The following is a 6,682-nucleotide window of genomic DNA, read 5'->3' on the forward strand; positions in this document are numbered from 1 at the left end:
ATAGTACACAGATCATCAGCACAGGACAACCTACAACAGAATGAATGTGACGAGTCTATTACATGACAGTTTCCTGTCCTTGACAAACAAACCATTCCAAAAAGCAGAACAAGGGCGTTTGAAGAGGACAGAGTTGTGAGCTTACACTCAAAGCCCATAAGAGGGCGCTGTATCTCTGTGATGTAACACATCTGGCAGAGGATAACTCTGTGTCGTCAGTGCTGATGGTTAGTTATGAAACAATATTTACTGCAAACTATTCAGCCACAAAGGAAAATTCTTTTTACTTTTATCTGAATGAGACAGACAGGTCTTTTGTATTGGCCTGAGCAACAGGTTCTCCTGCTTGGGACTGAGAAAGGCTATGCAGAAAGTCATTGGAGTCAAACACACACGCACGCACACAGGGCAAATAAAAATAAAACAGAGGGGAAAGTAACATTGTGAAGAGTAAGAGGATGTAGCTCTTAGATGAAAATGTTGTAACCATCTCTATGGGCAGTGTACAGCCAGCTTCAGAGCCAATTCTCTCTTAATTTTTCCATTATATTAAAACAGTGGTTTCTGTGTCTTCATAGCCTCGTATCAAATAAGGTAGGGTGTGTTAGAGGACACCAGGTAACATGGGGCTGAAGTCCAAAACTAATGTGATCGCTTATCTTTCTCAAACAGTCTTGTGATACACACCCAGGGGAATGAATAGGGCCCTGGAGGCAGGTGGACAGTCACCTTCTGCTCACCTGCCCAAGGTTCAGCTGTTTTACATCCAAGTTACACAGACATCTCTCTGCCATAGACTTTGTAAAGACAGCAAGTCGGTCCATCAAGTGAAACTGCACTAGGTAGAGTGAACTGAGGGTGAGCAGTGTATTAATGCACTTTGTATGGGCACCTGGTTTTTACATCACTTTAGAATCTGACTGGGGTATTTGTTATATACATAAAACTGATTCAGTTATCTATCTATCTCTAAATACCTAAATAACGCTGAACGTGTCACATTTTGTGCAGAAGCAGATCCATTTCTGTGCAGTGAAATGCCTCTGTGCCTGTGTGTGTGTCTGTGCGTGTGTACGTGTGCTTTTGGTTTGCGTATGATAGCCTGGTGCACACACACACACACACACACACACACACACACACACACACACACACACACACACACATACAGAGTCAGTCATAACTGAAATGAGGCAATAAATGTGTACTTTGGATCTGTAACCAGAGTCTAGTCTTGCGCACACACACGTACTGTTCAGGTTCTCTCTCCAAGTCCCTGCACCTATCTTTCACTCTCTCTTTGTATCTCCTTTGATAAAGAAGACTGTGTTTGTTCGCATGTAAATGTTCATCCAGGCGTTTCATTGTGTGTGTGTGTGTGTGTGTGTGTGTGTGCGTGTGAGCAACTGTTTGTATGAGATTACGTTTTTTTTTTTTTTCAGTCTCACAGTTACAGGGTCATCCAGAAAAGAGGGATGGCTATGACGTCACTCCGGACCAATCATATCTCTGTAAAGTGACTATAATGACTTTGTGTGAGATTTCTAAGGTTCACTTTGAACTTTTCTCTGACTTTGAAGACGAGCTGAGAGTGTGAAACAAAAGAGCAAGGAAAAGTACACTACACGGTATCTAATCTACAGTGAGTGTGTTAGACCAGCTAACCCACATCACTGCTCAAAGACACAGATAACACACAGTATGCAAGTCACTTGCCTCTTTATGTTGAGCTTAAGTTTTTTACATAGTATCTATAGTATCAAACAGCTCTCATCAAAAGTAAACACGCACAAACACACTCGAAATTCTGTCAATATGATGATACATAACCACATGAAAACAAGTCATATCCAGATCTTGTGACTTCTCTGTTTCAAGCTAGAATAGGAAAAACATATCCCCGACATTAAAATTAAGATCTCTCTCTCTCTCTCTCTCTCACACACACACACACACACACATTTCAGTTTATATCTAACTGAAGCGTATTGTCTGGTTATCAACTGTGTATGATAAACCTTAGTTGTGCACAGCTTATCATTTTTATTTTATTACCATCATCATTAGTTAGAGCGATCGCATCGCAGTAGTAGCAGGAGCATCAGGAGGCAGAGAGCTGTAAACATACTGCACATCAGGATCAAACTCAAACACGTTCAGTTCACTGAAAAGCACCTGACAAAGCATCAGGGTGAACTCAGAGAGGAGGAGTGCAGTTTACTGTTACAGCTGTAGTGGTTTCTCTTCTAGAAACTTTCCCTGCTCAGATTGATTACATGGGGAATTACATTACCAGGCTACATACATTCACATACATACATACACACATACACACGCACACACATATACATACATACATCCACACATACATACATACATACATACATAGATGGAGAGATACAAAAATAAGATGATAATCTCTTGTCACGCAAGGGGCAGACAAACTTCTTCGCGACTCATCACAAAAGACACTTTGCATGTCCCAAACCTACTAGCATCATGATTAAACATGCAGTTTGGTCCAGGACTGCAGTGGCTTCTGATTACAGGGACACTGCAAGGAACACTCTGTCCTCTCTGCTGTACAAAGCCTTTTTTTTTTTTACAGGGAGAAATGCTGACACTAAAATGCTGAGTAGGCTCAAGGTTGTTGTTTTTTTTTTTCCCCACACTTTTTAACACATCAAAAATCAACAAAATACAATTACCACTCTACCTGCCATAGTTACAGTTTAGTATGTCATAACCAACAGTCTAGTTGTCATAGTAACCAAATCAATATATCATAGCTACCACCTTAGCTCTGACAGTACCCAATATAACATGTCATAGCTACCACTTCACCTGTTACAATTCTAATCTGATTACCAATCCACTTGTCATAAGAACCACTGTTACACAACTGCCTGTTCTAACCTGTTATAATTCTAACCTGTTGTATATTTTACCCTGTTATAAAATAAAACATACTCTGATCTCCTGCCATCCATCAGTACATGACATTACACTCTGTGCATGGATTCATTTAAACAAGCCATCTTTAAAGAGCTATTAGCTCTAATATAATGTTATGATTATAAATTTCTAGTTAATAAGACAAGCTGTAGAGTCTCACACTCAGACACAGTATCACTCCAGCTAACTGGCTTCGACCTGACTGCAGTGATGTGTGAGTAATCCTCACCCAGGCGTGACTGTAGTTATTGCTAAGACACTGACGTTTACTCATCACCATGTTCCCTATTAATACAGGGGCGCGTGGGAGGGTACAAAGGAAAACATGTAGGTCCACCAAAACACATCATGTTAACCTCTGCAGGAAGAAGAGGTTATGAGCGCAGACACGCAGACACACAGACACACACACAGAGTCTAAAACCACAGGGACAATATAGGTGTCATGCCCCAGCACAAGGAGCAGGCCCATTTGTTCATTAAACAGTGTGTTATGGGTCTTCCTTTTATTTAGCCCAGTCAGAAAAGAGGACTGTGGAATGTGCGTCTTCCCAGAGGACACTGGGGCTTTCCTTGGTTTATAACTGGAACAAGTACAATGTCAAGGAACCAGAATTTAGTCATCGACAGCTGACCAAGTGAGAGCAAAGTTCAGTCAACCAAACACAAACACTCCTAAATCAGGCTCTTAGTAAAATGGAAGCTAGCCCAGAACAGCACAGCTCTAAGGGCACTGTGCTACAGAGGTTACTTCACAGTGCGACATATCCACGCTGTCTGAACCGTCACAGTTACATTTGAGTGCGTAATTAATATGCACGTGCAATCAGCGCAGGGTTGCACTGCAAACCGGAGACATGGAGATTTGACATTAAACAAAATGACTGACATAGTTTGGTGTGTGTATTTGCTTTGCAGGGCTATTTTACCTCTCTAAGTATGCTAACAACTGTAACATGTAACATTAGCTTTGGTCACTGTGCCTTCAGAGCGACAACATGATCTGTGATGTGTCATTAAACACAAAAGAAAGGTCTCATAATCTGGAAACCACGCTAATATCAAACCAAGTCAAGGCAGCGCAACCAAAAATTAAGGTACAGTGTAAGGTACAATCTTAATCATTACAGCAATCAGCAAATGATCACTCTCATACACACACACAGCCATGGAGGTTTTCACACGCAGACGTGAGGTTAAAATCACACACAAAACTGTGGTTTTGTCTGCGCAAGGTGTCTGTAGTTGACCGTTGGGGGAAAACAGGAGGGGCTGCTGGTGTTTCAGTGTGAGTGTATGGACTGTCGGCCTGTGTAAGGTGACAGCTTGTGTAAGGGGCTTTAATGGCCTAAAGTACCACCGTGAAGAAGCCTGATCTGCCCCTAATTTCCCGCTTTGCTGTCTTAAGCTTATCAGAACTGCTTTTTTTTCTCCCTGCTCCTCCATGAGATTAAGAGGAGTTAAATCTGAGCGTGAAAGAGGAAGGGGGAGAGAGATAGAGAGAGAGGGAGAGAATGAGTGAGAGTCTATCAGTGTCTGCATATTTATAGAGATATTGATATAAAGCACTCAGACTGGATGCCTAAGTGTCTGCTCTGAGAGCACTGACAGTAAGAACAACAGAGATGTTGTCTGTTCCAGTAGGTGGGCTCAGAGTGCTTACACACACACACTTACCAAATAACGTAGTTTCTCACACTGAGAACATCCAGTCATCTCTCATACAGTGAACAAATGCAGCACTCAGGAGAAACAGGCCAGCTTTCATTTTCAGACATAAAGGAGCTGGATCATACCTTTTTAATCAAAGCTCACTCACATTCCCTCACACACACACACACACACAGAAACACACAGACCCATGACAGGGTCATGACCCTCCCTCATTTCTTCACATTAACTCCTACCCTTAATACCCCCCAGCACACGCACACACACACACACACTCGTGTCTCATGCAGTCATGCTACTCCACTTGGCTTGTTTTAGGTTGCCTGGTGTGTGTGTGTGTGCATGTGTATGAGTTCAGACTGTGTTACTGAGAAACCCAGCTCCTGCTATCAAGCTGATTAAAGGACAAGGATTTCGTCAAAGATAAGAGCTGCTATTCCAGGCAGCTGTGTCTCTTAGGCTCTGCATCCCTTTAGGCCAGAGCACAGTTAGACACAGCTCTATTTCCATCCCTGCTTCTCTCTCTCTCTCTTTTTCTCTCTCCTGTTAAGCCGCAAACACAGGGCTTTAAATAACATACGAGAGTCCCACAGTTACATCATCAGTGAGCAACCACAACCTACCCAACACACACACACACACACACACACACACACACACACACACGGGAGAGGGTTTTTTTCTGCATAAAAGTCTTACATAACTGAATACATACGTATAGACACTAAAAAAGGTCCAAATGGTTGTCTGTGTGCACAAGATATGACAGATATGTCAGAAGAATGGAGGGAAATGAAATATCAAAGCAGTGAAAGGGTTGGGTAATTAAATAAACTGCAGGAGAAAGCTAGCGATGGGAGACAGACAAGGCCTCCAGGAACATTTAGAGACAGTGCTTGGTCTGAGATAGCATTTGCATTACCAAGCCTTTATATGACCAAGCCTTTATATGACCAAGCCTTTATATGACCAAGCCTTTATATGACCAAGCCTTTACATTACTGAGAGTTTACATTACTGGGGCACAGCATGTCCGTCAGACATGTTTTAATGTACACCTCACGCACATGCTCACAAGTCTGTACTAACCTCATATACACACACTCAGGAGGCTGTACTAACTGTACATACACACTCAGGACTCGACAGTAATCTCTAACATACACTCTCAGGGGTCTGTACTAACCTCATATACACACACTCAGGACTCCACAGTAATCTCTCACACACACTCTCAGGGTTTTGCACTAACATCATATACACACACGGCAGTCTGTACCAACCTCACACACACAGGAGTCTGCACTAACCTTAAACATATACTCAGGGGTCTGTACCAATCTCACATACACACTCAGGGGTCTGTGCTAACCTCACACACACACACACACACACACACTCAAACACACTCAAACACACAATGGTTGGTACTAACCTTAGACACACACTCAGAGAGGTCTGTACTAGCCTTAAACATGGGTTAATCTGATGCAGGTTCATTGATTACTGAAATATGACTTGCTTCTGGTCCAAAACACCAATATCATGGTTAATCCATCAGAACATAAATGTTCTCTTACAGTGTCATACAGCAGAGAGCTGTCTGAAATATCCTGATAAACATCAGCCTCTCTCTGGGCACTGTTTTATCATTAGGTACTGTATGCTGTGTTCTGAGCACACACTCTGCAATATGACACATGAATTTCAGCTTTAATCTCTCATCTACTCATTTTATTAAAACTAAGCTAAACAAAACCTTTACATTTTACTTTCCACAGATAAAAAGAAAGTACATCTCAAGGAAAACAGTAACAAAAAATTCCAAGGCCCTTTTAACTGCTGTGAGCAAAACTTTGATGAAGCAATGTGTGGTTACAAACAAAATCAGCTTTTCTGCTGCTGGTGAAGCTTTCAGTGGGTTTGGCTGCACATTCTTTGATTTCAAGTGATCTTTGGCTGTTGACTAGTCTGGTGTGCCATGACTGATGGGGCTGACAAGATCCTCAATATGCAAGATAATTTCCTTTGTTTCAGTTTTTCCATTCCACTCCAG

General features: G+C 42.0%; 1 protein-coding gene across 1 annotated transcript in view; it reads right to left on the minus strand.

Annotated features, from left to right (window-relative positions):
• Positions 1-6,424: 6,424 nt before the first annotated feature.
• Positions 6,425-6,682, minus strand: part of trmt61a (tRNA methyltransferase 61A) — a 13,534-nt gene continuing 13,276 nt past the window's right edge. The window contains exon 4 of the mRNA XM_030772637.1: positions 6,425-6,682. This exon is cut by the window's right edge and continues 611 nt beyond it. The gene's annotated coding sequence lies outside the window, so the exon portion shown is untranslated.

Source organism: Chanos chanos, chromosome 4 (assembly GCF_902362185.1).
Source record: "Chanos chanos chromosome 4, fChaCha1.1, whole genome shotgun sequence".
Classification (NCBI taxonomy): Eukaryota; Metazoa; Chordata; class Actinopteri; order Gonorynchiformes; family Chanidae; genus Chanos; species Chanos chanos.